Source organism: Dipodomys merriami, unplaced genomic scaffold, assembly GCF_024711535.1.
Source record: "Dipodomys merriami isolate MVZ:Mamm:240054 unplaced genomic scaffold, mDipMer1.0.p SCAF_108, whole genome shotgun sequence".
Classification (NCBI taxonomy): Eukaryota; Metazoa; Chordata; class Mammalia; order Rodentia; family Heteromyidae; genus Dipodomys; species Dipodomys merriami.
Genome location: NW_027202360.1, coordinates 4,645,954 through 4,669,457, shown reverse-complemented (window position 1 = coordinate 4,669,457; position 23,504 = coordinate 4,645,954). Strand labels below are relative to the sequence as shown.

The 23,504-nt window shown below is 32.9% G+C and overlaps 1 long non-coding RNA gene across 1 annotated transcript in view; it reads left to right on the top strand.

The window, feature by feature from the left end:
- The window catches only part of LOC138815159 (uncharacterized), a 60,985-nt gene extending 40,732 nt beyond the window's left edge, over positions 1-20,253 (top strand). The window contains exon 3 of the long non-coding RNA XR_011368196.1: positions 19,870-20,253. This is a non-coding gene — a long non-coding RNA (uncharacterized lncRNA). The remainder of the gene's footprint in view (positions 1-19,869) is intronic.
- The last annotated feature ends 3,251 nt before the right edge of the window (positions 20,254-23,504 follow it).

The window sequence follows — 23,504 nt, the reverse complement described above, 5'->3', positions numbered from 1 at the left end:
TAATTTTATTTCAATGGTAGTGTACACAGAGGTTACAGTTACATAAATAAAGTAATGAGTACATTTCATAGGGAGGGAACATTGTTATCTCTTCCATCAATTTTTTGTACACTCAAAAGAAGAACTACTGATGATTTTGCAGTTGCTATTGTTCCATGGGTACTTTTGCTTTCTTTGTTAATGCACTTTTATTATAAAATCGATATACAGAGGGTTTACACTTAAGTAAACTAAAGAGTACACTTCATTTTATTTTCTAAATTTCAAATTTTGGGCTTAAATGATTTGTTTCTTTAGGTTAATTCATTTTTTCAGAGTTGTACGATTAGTTAATTTATTTTTGCAATGTTTTTACACATGTAAACTATTCAGACACATGTATTTTGCTTTTATAATATTTAACATGTGACTATTTTAAATTATTTTCTTAATTTTTATATGGCTATTGATTTTAAATAAATTTATTTTCTTATAGTTATAAACATATTTGTCCAGGTAACAAATACTTACTGTATTTTCAAGAAGCACATACTTTATTAAGAAAGGCTTCATTACTTGGTCACTCTTTGGAAATATTTTTACTTGAATTAATAAAAAGTTTGATCTCCGCATTGTGATTTGTGGCATCCATTTCCTCGCTATGGTGGGAAGTGTAAATAGGGTTTGTAATTCGAGAGATACTGAGAAACTCTGTGACCTTATTATAAAACTATTCAGAATGAAATGATTAGAGATACAGCCATCGCTAGTGTTATATAGGGCACCTCACTATCATATACTAAATCTTGAGTTAAAACACCAGTAACATCAATCTTTTGTCAAAATAAAAGGACACATATTTAAAAATGTTTATTATTGAAACTTATTTGCAAAGATTCTCATGTCTTCTAATAATTTTCAATTTACTTAATCTATAAAATCCAAGTATATTGTGATTATTTTATTTCTACTAAACTTTTAAATTGTACGAGCAATATTAAGATTTCATATATAACATACTTTTACTATTTGTGATAATTTCCTCCATTTAATATGATAATATCAATATTCCAAATGTGTGTATGTGGTGTGTATGTGTGTGTTTATGTGGTTTTTGTGTGTGTGTGCTTTGTGTGTACTTTGTAATGTTTGAGAGATCACACCATTGCTTCACACATGCTAGGCCAATGTTTTACCACTGGGCTATACTGCCTATAGTCCAAATATTGTTTTAAATCATGACTTTGAAACTTTCATTCCTAGTATGTTTTTTCAAAATTATATATGATAAAATGTGATCCATATTCTATCCACGCTAGCAATTTTTATTGTTATTTAGAATATTCCCACTGCCTTTCCACTTCCAAACTCTTGTCTTTGTTATTGATAAAGGTTTTACTTTGCTTCTTTTCTCTCTTCATTCTTTCTCCCTTTATAGTTTAGCTATTCTTTCTTTTATTTCTTTGGGAATTAATTATCATATTCCTACTAAATTTCCTTACATTGTAATAGGTTTATACAATGCTTTATTTTCTATTTTTTCCCATTTTTCACTGACTTTTGGTCCAAACTATTAGATGGATTAAAAAGAAACTTGACTCAGGACATTTTACTTTTCTCCTTCTCTTCTCTGAAGTCTTTCTGTTTTTTGAAACACAATAGCAATGACATATAGCTCCTATGTGGTCCATCATTCTTTCCCCTCTCACTCTCCTCTGTTGTAAAGCTCAAGTTGTTATCATTCAGATTTATTATGCTACAGCATTATCTAAATCTTAACTCATTCCTAAATTAATTTTAGTTGTTTCCAGTATTCTCTAAAGACATTTCTCTATGTATAATATCTGGGGTCTTGTGTTTTTCCAAGGTACAAAATATGAGTGACTAACAAACATCTAGATATCTCTGTAGAATATTGGTCCACCTGCTCAACAAACTTGTATGTAAATTCAAGGAATACAGGTCAGTCAGAACATTCTTGTAAAATGGGTGTAGCTTCAGCCTTCAAACTAGTTTTGAATCTTATTACCACGTTTAGTAGTAAAGATAAAATAGTTCTACTATAAGAGCAGATACATAGAAGAATGTAACAGATTTGTCAAAAATAAATTCTTAGTTTTATGATCAATAGATGTTGAAAACTATCCTATGACTTTATGAAATAAAAATAAAATCTTAAATGGGTGTATTGACACTATTTTCTCTCGAGATTTAAAGAATGATCTTAGACTACTACCTCAAACCTTTTTTGTTTTGTTTTGTATTTTTGTCATTCATGGGGCTTGAACTCTGGGCTTAGGCGCTGTCTGTGTGCTCTTCCGCTCAATGTGAGTGCCCTACCGCTTGAGTCACAGAACCAGATCTGGTTTTCTACAAGTTTATTGGATATAAGATTCTCATGGACGTTTCTGCCCGGGATGGCTTTAAACTGTGATCCTCAGATCTCAGACTCCTCAGTAACTAGGGTTACAGATATGAGCCTCAGGCACCCGTCCTACCTCCATCCTTATACAAAAAATTAAAATAAAAATGATTATCAAACTAAATGTGAGATGTGAAAACCTATAAAACATAAATGTACAATTTCATGACATTGCATCACTAAGGATTTCTAAAAATTTGACATGGAAATCATTAGTGGCTAAAGAAAAACAAGAATAAACTGGATAATATCAAGTGATAGCTTTTCATAATCCAAAGGATACTATAACCGAAGTGAAAACATATCCAACAGATACAGGGAACATATTTGTTAATGCTACAATATTTCTGAATCTTAAGTATTTTTATATCTTCTAATTCTATATAAATTTTACCTGAATAGGATATTTCTTTGAAGAACATATATAAATTAATAGTCAATAGGAGGATCATATGAAATAAGTTCTTCTTTAGTTTCTAAGAAAAAAGACAAAGAAAACTCACTAGTATGACCCTAATATAAAAAGATGACACAAAATATAGTAATGCATTTGTGGAGAAAATGATAAACTCTACATAGGAGAATGATTTGTATAATACTGTGATCATTTTAGCAAGCAAATTGCAAGTCTTCAAAAGGTCAAAGAGAATTGTATATTATCCAGGCATTACACTTCTATGTATGTATTAAAGAGAAGTAAAAAACTTGTTTGGACAGGGAATGTAGTTCATTGACAGTGCACTTGAATAATATGTGTGAGACCCTGGAAATAATCCCCAAAAACAAATGCGAAAAGACACACTATAGAGGATGTATGCTGGACAAATTCCTGTAAGTGAATTTTATATCAATTTTAATGTCGGTTCTAAAATTTACAGCATTTCTATTTGAAGAAATGCAAGTTTGTGAAAATTAGGCTTGGAAAACCTATTATTGTACAATTTACTTCCAAAGCACTAAAATGTATACAATAAAAGGAGATTATTTATTGATGTGAATTTCATGTCAGCAAAAAAAGAAAACTAATGTTAAAAACACTTCACACAAATTGCAGAATACCTAAAAAGATGTTTTCAGTGTTGGCTAAAAATTCCTTGTAAACTACAGCGTTTAAAACAAAGATGTGATTTCTGTGTACTTTGAGTTTTTTTGGTCCGGTGTTTTTTTTGAGTTTATACAGAGATAACTCAATCAAAAAGTGTATGCGATAACTGTAATATCTAGGAATAATGCATCACTTATAAGTAATTGATAACCTTTTCTGGAAGAAACTTTTAGCAAATGACAGATGACCCAAATCTATGCATCTGCATTCTATGAAAGTCATATGTTACTTCCTCAATCCAATTGTATTCTCTACTTTGTTAGGAAAAAAAAAAACTATTCTTAATGTAAGAGCCAATAGCAGTGAAAAGAAACAAAATACATAATCATTTTAATTTATTTGTGAAAATAACAAATTAAATAAACAATTCCACTTAAGCGACTCCAATATTAGTACCTATGAAGATGTTCCTGAATATCAATATCCACTGAATTTTTGGAATGTTAATTTCTACCAACATATAAAAACTAGAACAAGAAAACAAATATAGTCTTAGAGCAAATCAGCCTTGGACTAATTTTTTTAATTGTTTTGACATTACAAAAGAATTGATCCCCTGGGAAGGGATGTGAGGGGTAAAAAAAGGAGGAAGCTACAATGCTTGATAAGAAATGTACTCATTATCTTGCCCATGTAATTGTAACTCCTCTGTACAGTATGTTCTCAATAAAAAATAAAATTTAAAAAAAAGCGAGTCAAAGGAAAAAAAAGGAAAAAAAGAAAAGAAAAAAAGAAAAATAATCAAAAGAATTGATACCATTAAGAAAATGATTTTTTCCTATGGAAATCAATTAAAAATGTTTATTATTTATTATAGCTCAAATACCAAACAAGATTATTTTTATACAATCATTACAAATATCATTTTATTACTATAGTAAAATAAAATAAAAGACCAGTCCCAATATATTATCATTATTCTTAATTCCTAATCATTACCTAAATATCTTAAATTAAATAGTCATGTCTTTAACATAAACTTAATATTCTATAGTTTTTACTTAACATTTTCCAGGGGCTTGTATTCTTGTTTCTAAGAAATGTTCACAGCAGTTAAAAGGTGCTTTTTTGAAATTAATGTGATATATATTGTTGTTGTTAGCAAGGCCTGGGCATTATCCCTAAGACTTTTTATGCTCAAAGCCAGCATTTTACAACTTGAGGCACAGAGGTAACTCCTGTTTTTAGTGGTTAAATGGAGATAAGAATCTAACAAAAACTTTTTTGCAGGGGGGGAGGGTCCAGTCATGGGGCCTGAACTCTGGCCTGGGCACTGTCCCTCAGCTCTTCAGCTCAAGGCTAGAGCTCGACCACTTGAGACACAGTGCCACTTCCAGCTTTTTTCTGTTTGCTTATGTGGTGCTGAGGAATCGAACCCAGGGCCTCATGCATGCAAGGCAAGCGCTCTACCACTAAGTCGCCTTCCCAGCCCCCTAAAAAGTATTTTCCTGTCTGGGCTAGTTTCGAACACAATTCTAAGATCTCATTAAGCAGAATAGCTCAAATTACAGTCGTGAGTCACTGGCACTTGGTTGATGTATTTTTTTAATTTTAATTATGTTTTAAGATTTTTGTTTCACTATAATGTACATCGTTCTACACATAAATTCATATATATGTATATATTTCTGATGACAAATAATCTCTAAACTGTATGTCTTTCTTCATATAATATATATATATATATATATACATTGCTGAAGACAGACTTCCTCTAAAACTTTTATGCTACTATTTTTTGACCTTTTTCATTTCAAAGATATACAGTCTATTGTTCCAAATGTTTCGTAGAATAAAATAACTAATATTTCAATAGAATGTAGAATCTATTACTTTCAAGGGAATTTTAGATATACACATGATATTGCAGTAATATTTACAGTATGTTACTTGAAATAATTCTGTTCACAGTCTTAAATATTTGTGTGTAGTGGTGGGGAGAGAAGAAGTTAATTCATACTGGTTAGGAATTTGCAATACATCCAAAATCTATTCCATAATTTGTTATAAGCACATAGTCAATCTACCTGTTATGGTTTAGTTTTTTTTTGTTTATTTATTTGTGCAAATCTTTAATATGGATGCATGCACAGTGGTAACATTAAAAATATTAATCCAGATTTTCGGATATTTATGTTTCTCTTGGGAAAACTAATGAGCTCCCAGATAATGTCCATAAGGAGCCTTTCAATTCTAATATCACAGTTTGTCTTAAAATGCTTTAAATTCTACACACTCTAATGTGGACACAGGGTCATATTATGGAACTTTTCTCTTCAGAGAGTGAGCACTACCCTACTGCTTAATATGGACAATATACCTTCATACATAGACTGGGCATGTCAAAGAAGAAGTGGTAGTTGAACAATTTTCTTAGCAGTTTTTACAGATGAAATGGAAATAGAACAACGATGAACTCAAAAGGAATGTGCAAAGAAGACAAGGGCACAAGGTAGAATGTGCCACATGCTGAAGTATATTTTCAAATAATGTGCTCAGGTGTGAGGGTGTGTTCAAAGTACAGATTCAGACAATGTACTAGGATATCTTGGGGGGGGGCAACTGCTTTAACCTCTTCTGGGATAAATGTACAAGAACAAGCCCATAACTCTGACTCTACTCAGCCACATCATCATCAACTAGGGATATTTTCCAACTGCAAAGTGAGAAAAAAAAGGGCTCATCACAGTTAGTATTCAGGTTGAAGCAATGGCAATCACATAACTTTTCTTATAAGTTTTCAATTGTTTTGGATCATTAAAGTAGGAAAAAGCCAAGTAATTATTTTGCATGTACCTAAATTAAATGGCATGTATTCTACTGGTCTCTCTTTAACTTGATAGTTATAGACTATGTCTTTTTTACTCTATCTTGGGACAATGATCTGCTGTCAGTTATTTTCTTCCTGTCCCCTTCTTTTGTCCTTCTACTTACATAATTATTATTTAAAGAGACATACTTAAGCTTGCATTTCTAAATTCTTCAAAATTATCTGAACTACTTTATACTTCTGGCAGCCTCCTATATCTTTCTCAAGGGAAATATTTTTGACACTACCATTTTTATCCTCTATGATATTGGATAGCTTCCTGCCTAATTCAGTGCAAGATATACATAAGACTCATCCAGATTTCTCAAAAATCGTACCACCATAAAATCCTATGATACTTAGAAATCATGCTTTTAGAATGTCTGGGGAAGTGGCATCTCTCATTTTTGAATGACCCTAAGTGATACTTACATGCAGTCATGTTTTGAACCAATATGCCACTCAGTAGATGAACGAATTTACAAAATGGATTTATGTATGCACGGTGGAATTCATACTTCAAATTCATACGGAGCTGGAAAGTCTTGGAAAAATCCCACGAAGTAAAATAACCAAGACACAAAGAAACAGATTCCGTGGTTTGCTCATTTTTAATAAGTAGGAAATGTCTAGGATAGTAATAGCAGTTGAGCAGAATTGCTCAATAACTATATATGTATGACCATATAAGATGATGATGAGAAAAATGGAATCCTGGATATGGGAACAAAATTTTCTGTTTGTGGTTGTTTTTAATGTACTATGTGATTTCTTTTTTCTTTTGTGTTTTTCCTTTGGTTTATCCCTGTTATATTTGATTTCAATATCCTGTGTATTGTATATACATTTATCTTAATTTGGCAAGGGAAGAGGAACAACGAAATGGCAAGACTAAGAACAAAGGGCAAACCAATGCAATAGCAATACTCACAAAACAACATGTTGGAAATTTACATTACAACTTATGAGGGGTATTGGGCTGAAGGAAAACTGTGAGAAAATTGAGGGAGGGGGTAAAAAGTTACACATGTTATGTATTCACTACCTTATAATTACTGCAACCCCTTCTATATATCACCTTGACGATATAATTAAATTAAAAATTAGCTGTATAAAATATAATATTACTCTATTGGTATAGTAAATATTATTCTATGTGTATTACCTTTTAAAGAAATGAACATTTTTGGCTGCTAATTTGAATTAATTACCCCTTTATCAGAGGGTCATCAACTTGAATATTATCAAACTATACAATATTTTCAGAAAATAATTGTCATTATTTAGAAAAAAAGATTGTTTTAGTATTGTCTCATTCTAAAACAAAAAAAGTTCAATTCTGTTGAAACTCCTAACTTTTAAAACGGAATAATTGTTAAGAGGACAGAGTATATATGTTTTTCAACATTCCTATCACTACTAACTACTCATTTTCAAATTCTGAACATGCCACACTAGAGACATTCAAAACAGTACCTGTTTGCATTTTATTTAATTCTGCAATAAGTGCAGTTTTCAATGGGGCGTTACATATTTAAATTCAACAGAAAAAATAGCCACAGTCTGGTAGAAGGTAAAACTATGAAGTATCTATATTAATTCCTCAAGAGTAAAAATTTGTCCATCAAAGTAAGCCATCATTTCTATAACCATCAATCCCAAGTTTTTATGCCATAAAGTCATCCTAGCCCCAAAATTTCCAACTTGTAATGTGCACCTTAAAATTCCTTAAATTCACAACATGACAAGCATATAACTATTGTAAAAAAATACTACATTTCTGCTAATGTGATGCCCTTCGTATTCTTGAAAGAACACTACACTAAACTTGCTGCATCATTTTCCACCCAGTGTTATCCTTGAGATCAGAACACTTGCAAATATTATTTACAGTTATATATTTTATCTATCATAGATATTCAGGAGATCTGAATGTCTGAATATTAAGATCTGAAGACTCTGGGAGGACGGTTCCTTAGATTCTTACCTCCAATAAACTGCTCACGAAAAGCCTGACACAAGTGGCACTGAGGTTCAAGTGGTAGAGCAGTAACCTTGAGCAAAAACAGGCTCAGGGACAGTGCCCAGGCCTAGAAGTTAAGATGTCACACAATTACTCTCTTCATACCATGTTACACCAAAGTCTCAAAAAGTTGCTCTTTTGGTAAATTTATAAATTAATAGCATCAATTTGTTGTCAACTTTATCTAGATTATTCACATTATCATGTTACTTATGAACTGTTGAAATTAACTGTTAACTAAGTTCTAATTATAGCTTACATGAAAGAATATTTTAGGCAAATAGAATGCCAGAATCATTTGTGAATTTGTAAATTAAATCTTCTACTTAAAAACAATTTTATAGTAACCTATAGAATATTAAATTACAAACAAAAATATTTATTTTAAATCTAAATTATTATTTAGCCAGGTCTACAATGTCCTACTTTAAATGAACTTTCCTATTTCTCTAGACTTAAGCTTTTGAAATCCTTCATCATTTCTTTGGAATCTAACAGAATGATGGTTGCTTTTTCAAATTCTTGGTTGGGAATCATGAGGTCTTTTGCATCTAGTAATGTTCTGTAATGAAGACGACATTTAAACACAACTGAGGATTATATATGAGTTGCATTTCAATAGGAAACTTGACTTCTCAAAACATATTGACAAAATTAGCCCATACTTCCAACTGTCTATTCCTTTCTGGCTTATTTTTTATTCCTTTCTTGGTTTGTTTTATTGAGACAAAATTATACTACCTATTCCACTGAAAGTATCACTATGTCATTCCACTCTCTAATCACCTGTCTTAGTCTGAGTGCTACAATTCCTGGCTTATATCACATTGTCCTACCATAGTTTTTTTATTTATTTAATCTAGATACAGACTAGCAATTCTGAACTTCTCCAATAATATTTTCCACTAGAATGATGGCTCAGGCTGTTTATGTACTATTTTCAAAGATGTTCTAACATTTGGCACAGGATATGAATATTTTCATGTGCACTGAAGGGGTCTCTGATTCATTCCACTCTGGATCCAATCCCTTTATTAATGATGAATTAACTTTCTTACTATCTCCGTTCCCACCTATGTAATATTCTCAAGCTTTTTGGAGAAATTTCACTTGAGGACTTTCAAATATTAAAAATTATCACTTGATTTTCTTTTTACTCAGGACATATTTTCTAACTTTTCTACAGAATCTGAGAGTTGTTCCATATGTGTGTTTGAACATATAAGTGCATCTGTGTGTATGTGCGTATTTGTATGTATATATGTATGCAAAAACCTCAAGCTCTGGCTGGGAAGGTGGCTCAGTGATAGAGTGCTTGCCTTGCATGCATGAGGCCCTGGGTTCAATTCCTCAGCACCACATAAGCAAAAAAAAAGCTGGAAGTGGCGCTGTGGCTCAAGTGGTAGAGCGCTAGCCTTGAGCTGAAGAGCTGAGGGACAGCGCCCAGGCCCAGAGTTCAGGACCCACTACCGGACCCCCCCCCCAAAAAAAAAAAAAAAAAACCTCAAGCTCTTCTTCAGCAATCTTGCTCATAACTAGCATTCCATCACTTGAGACATTATTCTAATGCATCTTTTGGCTGGTTAATTATAGTGTTTTGCCCAAGCTTGTTGCAAACTGAACTTCCCAGACTCCTTTACATTCTTAAGTTTTATTTCTCCAGGGGTATCAACTTTTGAACTGCAACCATTTTTGTGAGTGTAAAATCTAAGCTGTTTCCCATATTTTTAAATCGAGTTCATATAAAGATAGATGAACCTACACATTACATATGCTGAGTATACACTGATAGAAATGTGATCCTAAGCAGGGTTCAAGTGGTTCATAACTGTAATCCTAGCTAATTAGGAGGCTGAGATCTGATGATTGCAGTTCAAATCCAGCATGAGTAGGAAAGTTTCTGAGGCATTTATCTCTAATTAACCACCAGAAAACTGGAAGTGGTGTGGGGTTCAAAGGTAGAGAAAAAGTTTTGAGCTGAAGAATAGAGGGACAGTGCCCAGGCCCGGAATTCAGGCCCCACTACCATCAAAAAACAAGAAAGAAAGAAAGAAAAGAAAAAGAAAAAGAAATGTAATTTTAGCCACTAGTTCATTGCTAGTATAATTCCTGCTCTTGACATGGCCTTTTTTCCATTTAAGTCCATGGTCTTATATCTGAATTGCTTAGAACCAAAATTATTCTTTCATTCTATTTTTCACAAATTTTAATGATTAACTATCATGATTTAGAGCTAGTAGAAGAAGGAGACTGGTCTCATCCTTCGTGTTCCACTTAGTAGTAATGCTTTGTCTATGTCACTCCCATAGATGTACATACTGGCGTTGGCTTTATTATTTGAAAGTTGTCTTATTTGCAGAGTCTTCTATAGAGTATTGAACCATTATACTTAAATACAGAACTTCTCTTTCTCCTATTCCTATTTTTTCTCCTTCTGTTAACTTATGTACACTTGGATAATAATGCACAACACACTGACAAAAAATGTTTCTGAGAATCTTCTTCCCACTTAAAATAGGTCTTAATTTACAGAGCACTTAGGAAATTTGAACTTAATGTACTCCAGGATAATGTTTTACATTTTCATGCTTTTTATTGTGAAAATGGTGGACAGAAGGGTTAGAGTTACATAAGTAAGTTAATGACTACATTATCTAACGAGCATTGTTACCTCCGCATTTGTCTTTCCCCTGCCATGCCTTTTCTTTTTTTTTCTTTTTTTGGGGGGGGGTCCGGTTGTGGGGCCTGAACTCTGGGCCTGGGCGCTGTCCCTCAGTTCTTAAGGTCAAGGCTAGCGCTCTACCACTTGAGCCACAGTGCCACTTCTGGCTTTTTGCTTATGTGGTGCTGAGGAATCGAACCCAGGGCCTCATGCATGCAAGGCAAGCACTCTACCACTGGGCCACCTTCCCAGCCCCCTGCCATGCTTTTTCTCCCCACCACCCCAACTTTCCCCTCCTATCCCCAAGTTGTAAAGTTCGTTTTCAACGTAGTGTTTTGTTCGTCTCATTGTTACAACAGGTCATACTGTATCCTTGTTTCACCATTTTATTTCCCTTCCCCTCCCTACATTAGAAAAACGTATGTGCAAGGTCACCAACATCAAACAGTGGAAATGGGTTATACCATGGATGAAGAAAATAGAAGAGAAACAAAAAAAGCCACATAATATATGTTAGATACATTAAAAACAATAGTAAAAAAGAAAAAAAAACAAGTTGTGTCTCTATTTTGGGGCTCATTTCACTTAACATATTATTACATGGCCATATGTACATGGATAATGTTTTATAAGCCATGTAAATTCCATATTTTCTTGTTACTAAGTTGTCTCTGAAACACGTGTTACCTCATGCCCAAAGATGTCTTTGTGCTATTTCAATGAAGCCAGAAAACATTCATTTTGCCTGGAGAAGCACCGTAGATTGTTACTGAAGTAATTGGAAGGAACTTTTACAGGAAGAAGAAACTGAATCCAGGAGAGAAATTGAACATAGAGAAATGACAAATTTCAAGTTAATTTGTGTTGTCCTTTTACTGTACAAGAAAATAATCCAAGGCTTGAAGGAAACTCTGTCCCTGACTTTTTGAGTTTGCTCTTTATTCATAAAACTTTCTGTAGACTTCTAGTTCAGAGTATTACAAAAGGAAACAATATGCCATTTGAAGGCCAGCATAGAAAAAATGGAAATAACATTGCTGTACAATGTTCTACTGCCAAGAAACAAAGACACGGAGGTTTTAAAATGTCTTATGCATGGATGTTTAAGTCCTGAGATGATTCTCTTGTTGTAAAAGTCAGATATCATTCCTTTCTTCTGGTCCTGAGTTCGCCATATCCATAAGGATTCCATAAAGCAGGATACAGTGAGTATGATCAGCAAAAGGAGCATCTTTTCAAACCAGTGCTTTAAGGATGGTTCCAAAGAAATATGTGGGGTTCTTTGTTTGCTTTTTTTGTTTCTTTACTTTGTGCTGCTTCTGGGGCTTGAACTCAGAGCCTGGACCCTGTCCCTGAACAATTGTCTTTCCTGCCCACCTGCCCCCAAAGCTAGTACACTACTGCTTGAGCCAAAAGTCCACTTCCGGATTTTTTGGTGTTTAATTAGAGATAAGAATTTGACAGATTCTCCTGCCTGGGTTGGCTTTGAACTGAGATAGTAAGAAAGCTAAGTGACATCAACTGTATGGACTTCTCTTTGGAACCAAGAATTATTAGATTAAGATTATTATAAAGGTAATATTTGACCATTTTTAAAAGAAGAGAATACATCCAGCAAAGAAGCCATAACTTAAATAATTCAGCAAAAGTAGGTGTACTGAATCATATTGGAAAAAATTTTCTGCTTGGGAAGATTACTATTCACGTCATAGTCCCTTTTGGGAAAGCTTAAAGTATATTTGACTATTTTGTTGGTTGTGGGGCTTGAACTCTGATCCTGGGCATTGTTCCTCAGCTCTTGAGCTCAAATTGAGTGTTCTACCAGTTTAGATACAGCACCACTTCCTGATTTCTGATGGCTAATTGAAGATAAGCGTCCCATGTACCTTCCTGACCATGCTAGCTTTGAACCACAATCCTCTGGTCTCAACCTCTTGAGTAGCTAGGATGACAGCTGTGAGCCACCAGCACCCGGCTCATATTTGTATTTATGTGCACTTAATGACACTGTAGACAAATAATGGAAATTTGAATCAAATGATGACATTTCAGCTTTTCAGAAAATTTGAGGTAGCAATAAATATGTCCTCCTTTTCCATGTTGTTACATTAAAGACTCATGAGCTATTGGACTCTTACTTTAGCATCTTCTGATGTCTGTGGCGGTGGACTTAGTATAAATAATTGTTAGTAGAGAAATATAGAAAGACTGAGATTTTTAGAAAGCAATGGAAATCAGATAGGAAAGAATAACAAAGAATGGCATTCAATTTATCACACAGAGATTAAGAACTAGCCTAAGTGATATAGAATGCTAAAGGTAATGAGGAGTAAGTTTGGTTCATAGCTAGTTCTTCAATAATCAAATATGGTTCCCTAGAAGAATTTCTGGTATAATTTAGTTATTATTATTGTGAGGTCTGCTCCTGGATGGCTAGCAGACTCTACCCTCCTCTCAGCAAAGTCTCCTCCCAGTACCTGTGTTAACTAGGCATCTAGGACACCTGGAAGAGGTCACATCTGCATCCGCTGAGGTCAATCTGAATTTGATGTGGCCACACCTTTCTGCAACCATACCCTATATAAGGCCTACCCCAGGCCCAGATGCCCTCTCTCTGCTCTTTTCTAGATCTTTCTCAGCTCTTTCCTTCTCTTCTCTTTCCCAGCTCTCTTCTCTTTCCTAGCTCTCCCTTTCCCACCTCTTTCCCAGATACTCTCTTTTCTAGCTCTTTTCTAGCTCTTTTCTCTTTCCCAGCTCTCTCTTTCCCAGCTGTTTCTCTTTCCCAGATCTCCCAGCAATCTTTCCCAGGCCTTTCCCCACCACGTGGAGGACCAAGATGGCCTGGTGCCAGCTGGAACGAAGAATACACCTACTACTTGTCTGAATACCACGTGCATGGTGCTGTTCTTGCTCGGCTATCTCTTTTTTTAAAAAAAAACTAACAATTCCCATTTATTTCATCCATCTGGATTTATTCCTTCACTTCTATCACAACTATTAATTAACTGGTGCCTTTTTGGTGCCATGCTGACCAAAAAGATTTCCAATTCTCACTTAGACGACCCTTCTCATTGTGATTAGCAGTGACCACTCAAAATCTTGGAATCTTTGAATTTCCAGGATTAATCTTCACTTGATATCTAAGCACATTCCGGACATTAATTGCCGTGACTTACTAACAAAATGTTTTTTTTTTTTTTTTCTCAACACAGCCTTCTAATATAGGTAAAGTACATGAATTAAGAACTATGGTTAAGTCATTATTGGAAGGAGCAATTATATATTCAAATATAGGTTCTTTATCTGGCATTTACTAGCTAAAGAATTTTTGCCAGTCCTGGTGCTTGAACTCAGGTCCAGGGAACACTTCCTGAGATGTTTCTTTTCTTTTCTTTTCTTTTTTGCTTAAGGCTTGCACTCTACCACTTGAGGCACAGCACCACTTCCTTTTCTGTTTATGTGGTACTGAGGAATTGAACCCAGGATTTCTTGCATTCTAAGCAATCACTGTACCATGAAGCCACATTCCCAGAGCCCTAAATGACTTTCTTAATATGGCATTACTTTTTCATTCCATTACTATGTATTATACTTTAGGCTAGGTGGTAGAAAAGGAAGTGGAAAACAATACTAAGTCCAGTAAGGCTAACATTCCTATCACCCTAAAGAAGTACAGTGTTAAGACCTGCAGGACTCATAGGGATGTTGCATGTTACATTATTATATAAAAAAACAAAAATTCATCCCTGACATACACAACATTATACTTACACTTTTAAGTTCAAGAGCCAAAAATCTAAACCTTTTTATTGATTGGGTGTATTTCCTAGGAAGGAAGAAGGAGAATGTAGAAGGTGAAGTTGGAAAAATATGTATATTGGCTCTTAGTCCACATTTTTTGCACTTTTAAAAAGTGCTACTGACGAACTCCACATCTACTTTAATATACTGTCTGCACAAAATGCAGAAAATGAAGACATTTATTCTGGTGGATAGTCACATATATTAACAAAATACAGTTCTGGAAAAAGAAGTTACCAGTATAAAGTATTGTCTATAAAATCGTTTCATGTCCTAGCAGAACAAAATGTATCATTGAAATAATTAGTCCAGCTTTCTTTGAGATTTTATGCTCTCACAGTATTAAGATGTTCTCTAATTCCAGTAACATGGAAGCATAAAAGACATGATTTGAAGATCTCAGTAGTTTTAGAAACAAAAGTACATAATAGTTTCCTTCCTGCAGAGACATGTGATGGCAAGTATGACTGATTGTATTATAGTTCTCTTCTTTTTCCTCTTTATCTCAAGTATTGCATATCTTGGCATATTAGTCTGTCCTGTATCAGCTTACTGTAGGTGAGATTTACCTCTACTATGCAATGTCAAGATGGGTCATGTGACTTACTTCGGCTTACAAATATGAACCAGAAGTGGTCAAAGGCTATTTCTAGAGGAAGATTTCTATCCCATTGTCTGTGTCTAAGAGCTAACTTCTTTACCCTTACCGATAAAAATAGCATATTTCTAGAGGGAAACTTTTTTCAACTTATATACTGGAAGAATATAGCATGTAAAATTGAAGCAAAACTCAAACACAGCAAGAATTAAGCGAATATTAGTATGTGATATTAATATGTTAGTTTCTTACCATTCTTGTATGACTACAGCACATCAGAATTTAACAAATACTAAACAAGTACTAAACAAATAGATAACACTTCCTGTTTGATGCTATTACATTTTTTAAATAAATAAGCATTCTCTATGTGATCAAGTGGGGTTAACTCTTTCTATAAATGTGTTTAATCACTCTAGAGTACTGTATCTAACATCCACAATCATTATCAAGAACTTCTGATTGAGATGAGAAAGAAATACCTAGATTTCTCGCTTCTCTTTTCCTCTTCTCCTTTTCCTAGTGAGAATTCTCAGCCTTTCTCCAAATTCTCCTATTAATAAAGAAAGAATAACACATTGTGGATATCAAGCAAAAGGCTTCAAAGCCAGAATTTTATTCTTTCAGAAATAGATGAAATAAATAAGAGTGGCTCAAGGAAGAAGAAAAGCATGGTTTTTCCCTTTCTGGCTTCAACAATAGAGACTGAACACTACTCTAAACATCTAATTAACAATTTTCCTTGGCTAATTTTTAAAAAATATTGTTTTTTAATAAATAATAATTTTGACAATTAAAAAATTTAAAATATGTAGTAATTTGATGTTTGCTTTTAGTAGGCATGAAATAAGACTGCATTAACATTGTGTGAGTTGAGAGGCTAAATTTTATCAGAATCCAAACAAAATGAAAAATATATGATGTTAAGAAAATAGCTTTTAGGTAAATTTTCAACATGAAACACAGGGACGTCTTTTTTCTTCTTTTCCTCTCCACACTTCAATAAGCAGTTCATGTAATTCAAATAGCTGTGTTTCTTTCAGAAATATATTACACATAAACAAGTTAAAAGATGAGAACTAATATTGGTGGTGCATTCTTTAAAAATAGCAGTCAAATAACTATTAACCATAATTCCAAAATAATAATCAAATGCTCTTGAAAAGAGAAGATTGTAAGCAGAATATACAAAAAGTGAAAGTGCCAGAACTGCTTCAGCAGCTGCTGTCTGATATTTAAGATTTCTAGTAAATGACAATTTTTATTCAGGATTAAATGCTTTCAGGAACCAAAATTTTTCTAGTTATATTTTATTGAAGAAATATGTTGTTCAAAATTAATGAAAGGGTAACAGGTAGAAATAATGCTTACACACTCATTGTGGTAGGCAGTAAAATACCTTCCCAAAATACCTATAGTCCCGAAATATCTAATCAATCAAATGTAGATTTATATTTTATATATGTTTGTAAAATAATCACCTTTCATTACCCAAGGAACACAAATTTGAATAATTATCAGATGGGCAAAAATACTCAGAAGTCCCAGCTGTAGTTCGAAAGGGACATCATTAGGTAAGAATCATCAGAAAGATGTAAAGATGCTACATTAGAAGATTAAGGAAAAGACAAGAAAAAACATACTGAAGTTTCTGGAAATCAGAACAGGAAGTAAATGCCTTTTCCACTAGATTCACCTGAAAAATATTTTAGCTCTGTAGGAGGCTCTATTTTAATCTAGTGAGACTTATTTTAGATTTCTGTCCTTTAGAAGTGTAAACGGTAAATACGGATTATTCAATACATTTATCTTGTAAAAATATTTTACAGCAGATTTGGTGTAGTAAGCTAAATCAACCAAGACTTTTCTTGATGCAACTACAAGGATACCACGAATCCTAGTTTCTGAGAATAAGAAAAAGTTGCCACCAGCTTTTTACACATGTATGATGTACATACTACTAAGGGCTTGGAATTAATGAAGTCTTGAATTCCTAAATAATATTTAAACAAGAAGCTCCCTATCTTCATTTTCATATTTGGGGATCACTAAGTACCAAAGTTATGTAGAAGGCTAGGTTAAGAATATAGAAATGAAATCTGTCTCCTGTTATTATAAAGATAATTTATGTTATTTTGATTTACAGTTTCTAAGCTAATAAAAAAAATAAGGTAAAACCGAAACAGTAACTCAATCTTTTCTCCTTCCTAACTTTCCAACAGAAATTAGAGAATCCAGTAAAGATAAGCAATCCCAGGTTGGTATAGGATGTTATAGGATCACCAGATGTTGAAAAAGAAGTTAACAAAAATGGGTCCCATGGAACAATGGTAAAAAAAAAAAAAACCTACACCTACAGATTGTGATATAGCTAGAAAATAGTTTGCCCTATACTAAATCTTTGACATTTTATCTACTTTCGTCTCTTAGGAAATGACTACATTAATACTCAAGGGTTTGCAGCTTATAACCCAGCAACAAATAATGCTTCTAAATGTAAACAAGCATGATACTAAGAGTAACCAAGGCTACTTGCATTGCTATAGCTGATAAAGTAGAATGATCTTGGGGAATAGTCAAACAATCTTGAACTTTTTCATATCTTTCCTCTTCTCCAACACAAGAAGTCCTAGTCTAGATATGTAAATTTGCAATAAAGGATTTTTATATTTTTTATCGTTCACATTAAAGCAAATACACTTTTCCTCTTTGCAAGCCTGACTTTGAAAGAGTCAGACCCTCACCATATTTTATAGACAAACGTTTACTGCTTTGGCTTAGTTGTTTTCTTGCCTTTGGGTGTTGCTCTCTATTATTTTGGCAACTACATAGAAAAAAAAGATAAATCCATTTTACTTATGTTGGATTGTTCAAAGTCTAGCTGTCTTCAGTTTTCTTTTTCCTTCTTCACTGTTAATTGAAGTTCATTTATTCCTCTTTAAATGATAACAAAAACGTGATACTTTAACGTATATTCTCATTGAAACCAGTGAATACAGGAGTGTAGGCGATTGTTTTATAATTGTTTCAAATATTTTCCTTGGCTATTTTCATTATTGCCTTTGTTCCTGTCTTCTAATCAGGAACACAAGGTTACACAAAAGATCTTCCTAAGGAATAGGATGTTAGGCAGAAAAAAATAGATATATAATTAAAGGTTTTCATCTCTTAAGAGACTGAAAAGCTCAGAAGACATTGTGTTATTACTTGTACAGTTAAGATGACTTGAATGTTTTGGTTCTTAAACTAAGTGAAATGCATGTAAAATGTTACAGGTCTTCCAAAAAATGATTATGGTTTATATTTTTCTGCTTCATTGAGATGAAACCTCTTACAAGGTTGGAGAGACTATTTATTTTACGGTAGAAGGTTTAATGTTAGAAAGCCAAGGGAGATTCCTAAAACAACACTGCCTATCACATATCAGTTAAATATACTTATGGCATATAAGTATATAAACATACAAATATGAATTGAGTGAGAAATGTGTGATTTACACAATTGATTCAATGACATTTAAAACCAGAGTTCACTTCTCTACGTGTATATAAACTAGTATATCTAGTGAGAATTTAAAGATTTTTTATAATACATATTTTAACATTTATACCAAAATATTATTTTATTTGTAACTTTATTTTTAATTTTTGTCAGTCATGGAGCTTGAAATCCTGACCTGGACGATGTCGGTAAGGTCTTCAGCTAGCGATCTACCACTTGAGCCATAGCCAGTTTTCTGGTGGGTCATTGGAGATAAGAGTCTTATGGTCTTTCCTGCCTAGGCTAACTTTGAACCATGATTCTCACCTCTCAGCCTCCTTAGTAAATAGCGTTACAAGGATGAGCCATTGGAGCCTAGCAACAGAATTATTTTTTACACATTTATGAAATATGGAGTGATATTCCCATTCATTTATATGTTGTTTAATAATCAAGCCACATCATATCCATTAATTTCTGCATGTAACTTTTCTTTATGGGGAGAATGCTCAAAAACTTATCTTCTGACTGTGATGAAATATCTATTCTTAAGTATAATCACTTTGCTTCTTGTAGTATAAAATTAATATATTTACTTTTAGTCATGGAAGTTTGCTAATTAAAGTTATATAAAACATGAATTGTAAAGTGAAAGAAATTCATAGTTCCTTTACTTGTTTAAAGAAAATAATTATGCATTTTTTCAATTATATTTCTTTGGGAATATGTAGCATTCATTGATTTAACTGTTAAAATTGATAGCAGTTACATTATATCAAGTAGATTCAAACTTGTATTTGAAAATTGCACACTTAATACAAATAGACTTCACTTTCTTCTAAGACATAATTAAAATAATAGTATAGCAAAGCTTGGTGTTAGTTGTTCTTGTGTAGAATCATAGAAACTCAGGAAGCTAACACCTGAATATTTTAGCTCAATATCAGTCCAAACAGACAAAAATGTGAAAAATTTTCTCCAATTATCCAGCAGGAGGCAGAAGGTGAAGATGTGGCTCAAGGAATAGCGTGTCATCAGCCATGAGCAAAAAATACAAGGGAGACCATTAAACATTGTGTTCAAGAACTAAAAATGGCATATACACAAAAGACAACAACAAAAAAGTAGTATGAGCATCAATAATGAAGACAACATAGTAGAAAAGATCATGAGCAATGTTGTGAAAACATCTGGAAGACAGAAATTATTAGAATTTTGATTCATGAGAGGTAAAAGTCACAGTATAATTTGGACAATCTCATTGTAGTCATATGTGTTGAAACATGGCTATTGGGTAACATGTGAAAGAGCAGACTGCATTACCTGACATATCAGACTTCGTCTGTAACTATGCATCATCTCACTCTGCAAAAATCTAAAATCGTGCTTGTTAATTTAAAAAGAACCTCATGTTAGAGACTGTTTGGCCCACACAGAATGGGGTCCTTATTTTGAGGCTTCAGACCAGTGCTTTTTTTTTATAACCACCCCTGATTTACCCATCTTCCCTGGTGCAGCTATACCTTACTAAGCTGGCACCAAGCCAAGGCTTTGAACTAGACCCCCCTGCCTTTTTACATTTAGAAGAATTATTTGTTGCTGGGTTATAAGCTGCGAACATTTGAGTATTAATAAAGTCATTTCCTAAGAGATGACAGTAGCTGTGTAAACAAACCTAAAATGTCAAAGACTTAGGATAGTGAAAACTAATTTCTAGCTATATCACAATCTGTAGGTGTAGATTTTGTTTCCCATTGTTCCATGGGACCCATTTTTGTTAACAGATCGTATTTTGCTGTCTTTTCATGAGAAATCATAGAGGTGATGTTTTGCCTCTTATTCAATTATATCTAATATTTTAAAGTAGATTTGTCCTAATATAATATTAATTTAATCAATCATTTCATTATGGCGATGTTGGTCTGATTTTTCTCCAGTAAATCTTATCGCTTACCATAAATGAGAACATGTGTTTCAGTATCCTATTAATATAACAAAATGCATTATAAAATTAACTTAAAAGGAGGAAAGATAAATCTTGACTTCTGATTGTATACATTTCATTTTATGTTTCTTATCCTCATTGCTTTGATTTGCTGGTGGCACAGTATCCCATGTCAGGAACATGTGATGGATTATTTGTATTCATGGAAGCAAGGAAGTAAAGAAGAGGTGGAATAGGAGTGGGGGAAGGGAGAAAGAGGAGCAGGGGAAGAGGGAGAGGGAGAAGGAAAAGGAGAAGGAGAAAGAGAATTAAAAGAAGGAAGAGAAAGAAAGGACTTTGATCTTAACATCCTCTTTGATCACAAGTTCTCAGTGACCAAATCTTTATGACTATGCCCACTTGAAAGGGTTCATCTCTTTATTGCAACATAGTGAAAGCTAATTATTAATCCCAATCCTTTTTGATTTCAGATTTAATTTATTGCGTGGTGGATAGATACATCTATACAATTGTGATAACTTCTGTTCCTAAATATTTACATGACTTAATCAGAGAAGCTATTTGGCATAAAGGTGGTTTGGTTATACCATTGCTGGAGAAATGAATGAAATATTTAGAAGTACAAATACTTTTTATTTGACAGATAAGGAAGCTTCAAGAGATTTCATTTTTGACTTTCAAAAATGACTATTTCATCTAACTCATAATGACTTGAATTTTTCATAATTTTATGGCATTTCCATTCAGGTATGTGTCATCTATAGTGAGGTTCTTTCTTTCTAGTTGAAGGAACAATAAATACTATCATGATCATTTATTTTTTAGTTATTCTATAGAGAGTAGCTATTCAAAAATAAGTTCTATTAAAGTCTGTTGGAATAATTGGATAACTGATGGAATATCGTGCTTTAGTTATCTCATATTGAGATTGATTCATTTCTAAAATCACTATTGACATATAATACATGAAATTCAGTATTTCTCTGAAATGACTTGTATTCAAACCTTAGAAATACATGACAAATAACTGAGATTTTTATATACCCCAAAATTTATGAATCTACTTTTTTCTGTCAAATATAGCTTATGTTTAAAGGAAGAGAAAATTAAGTGTTCAAAGTATATAATATTTAATGTAATGTAAAATTGCTTCATTCAGCCTGACAGAGCCTGATGCTTTTAGTTTACATGAGAAATTTGATTAATGATTCTTTTTCTCTTTTGAATAATAGAATATTTCAATTTGTCCAAAAATTCTGTCATCTAAACCTTTGAGTGTATATTTTTTCATAAAAATGAAAACTAGTTTTCACACTGCAAGTTCAAGTTTAATAAATAATAATAATCTAAACGTTAATTTGTTAAATGGAGCCTCTAAAATTCAAATAATATGAAATTTAATTTATTCTTACACATATTAAATCTGTGCTAAGCGTAGATGTCTCAAGCTTGTAATCCTCGCTACTCAGGAAGCTGCGGTTCAAAGCCCAAACACATCACAACCCACACACATATCACACACAAATCATAAAACACACATACACACACACACACACACACACACACACACACACACACACACACACACACACACACACACACACACACACACAAAGCCAGAAACGGAATTCTGGCTAAAATGATAGAGAAATATCTTTGAGGGAAAAATGAAACTAAGTTTTAGGTCTTGAGTTAAAATCACAAGAACAACATACACATACACAATATTATGTCTAAATTCTTATTTTAGTTTGAAGAAATAAACAATATCATGAAAAGTAATATTTGTTACATATCTTGCAACGGTTGTGAAATTGTTTTTAGTATAATTTGTCAAAATATAACAGGATATTTAAATTAATATTAATCTAGTTATATTTATAATTACTCATAATACCTTGGAGTACAACAGTTGGTATATTTTCTATAGCCATAAGAAATATTCTCAGTAAAAGAAAGAAAGGAAGATAGAAAGAAAGAAGGAAAGAAAGAAAGAAAGAAAGAAAGAAAAGAAGAAAGAAAAGAAGAAAGAAAGAAAGAAAGAAAGAAAGAAAGAAAGAAAGAAAGAAAGAAAAGAAGGAAGGAAAGAAAGAAAAAGAGAGAGTAGGGATGGAAGGAAGGAGGTAGAAAGGAAAGAAATAAAGAAGGAAGGATGAAAAAAGGAAGGAAGGAAGAAATGAATGAACAAAGGAAGGAAAGGAGGGTGAAAGGAAGAGACAAAACTAATTTCTAAAAGCTATTAGTCCAACAGAAACTCGATGTAATTAACCCTTTAGTAAATTCAAGTTTGCAATTTTCACTTCTTTGCATGTTCTCCATGCATGAATGAAACTAACGAATTGAGGATCATGAATAACCAGGTGAATCTGTTTGCATCTATAGTAATATGCATGCAAATCTTTCTCTCATTGTCTATACATTGCAAACAATTTACACTTATAAATATTCTAAAAATTATAAATAATCTAAAAATGATGTAACCAATGAATGTCAATGTATTATATAATGTGCATATTAGTATTTTAGTGTTATTAACGTTACAGTCTTCATGTTATATTAATTACAAAAAAATATTATGTATTTTATCAGAGAAATTAATATCCTCTGATTTTGGTGTCTGTGAAAGTCCTAATAGCAGAAAGTAATTAAAATGAAACCATATTTGTATTTGTTGGCTCAA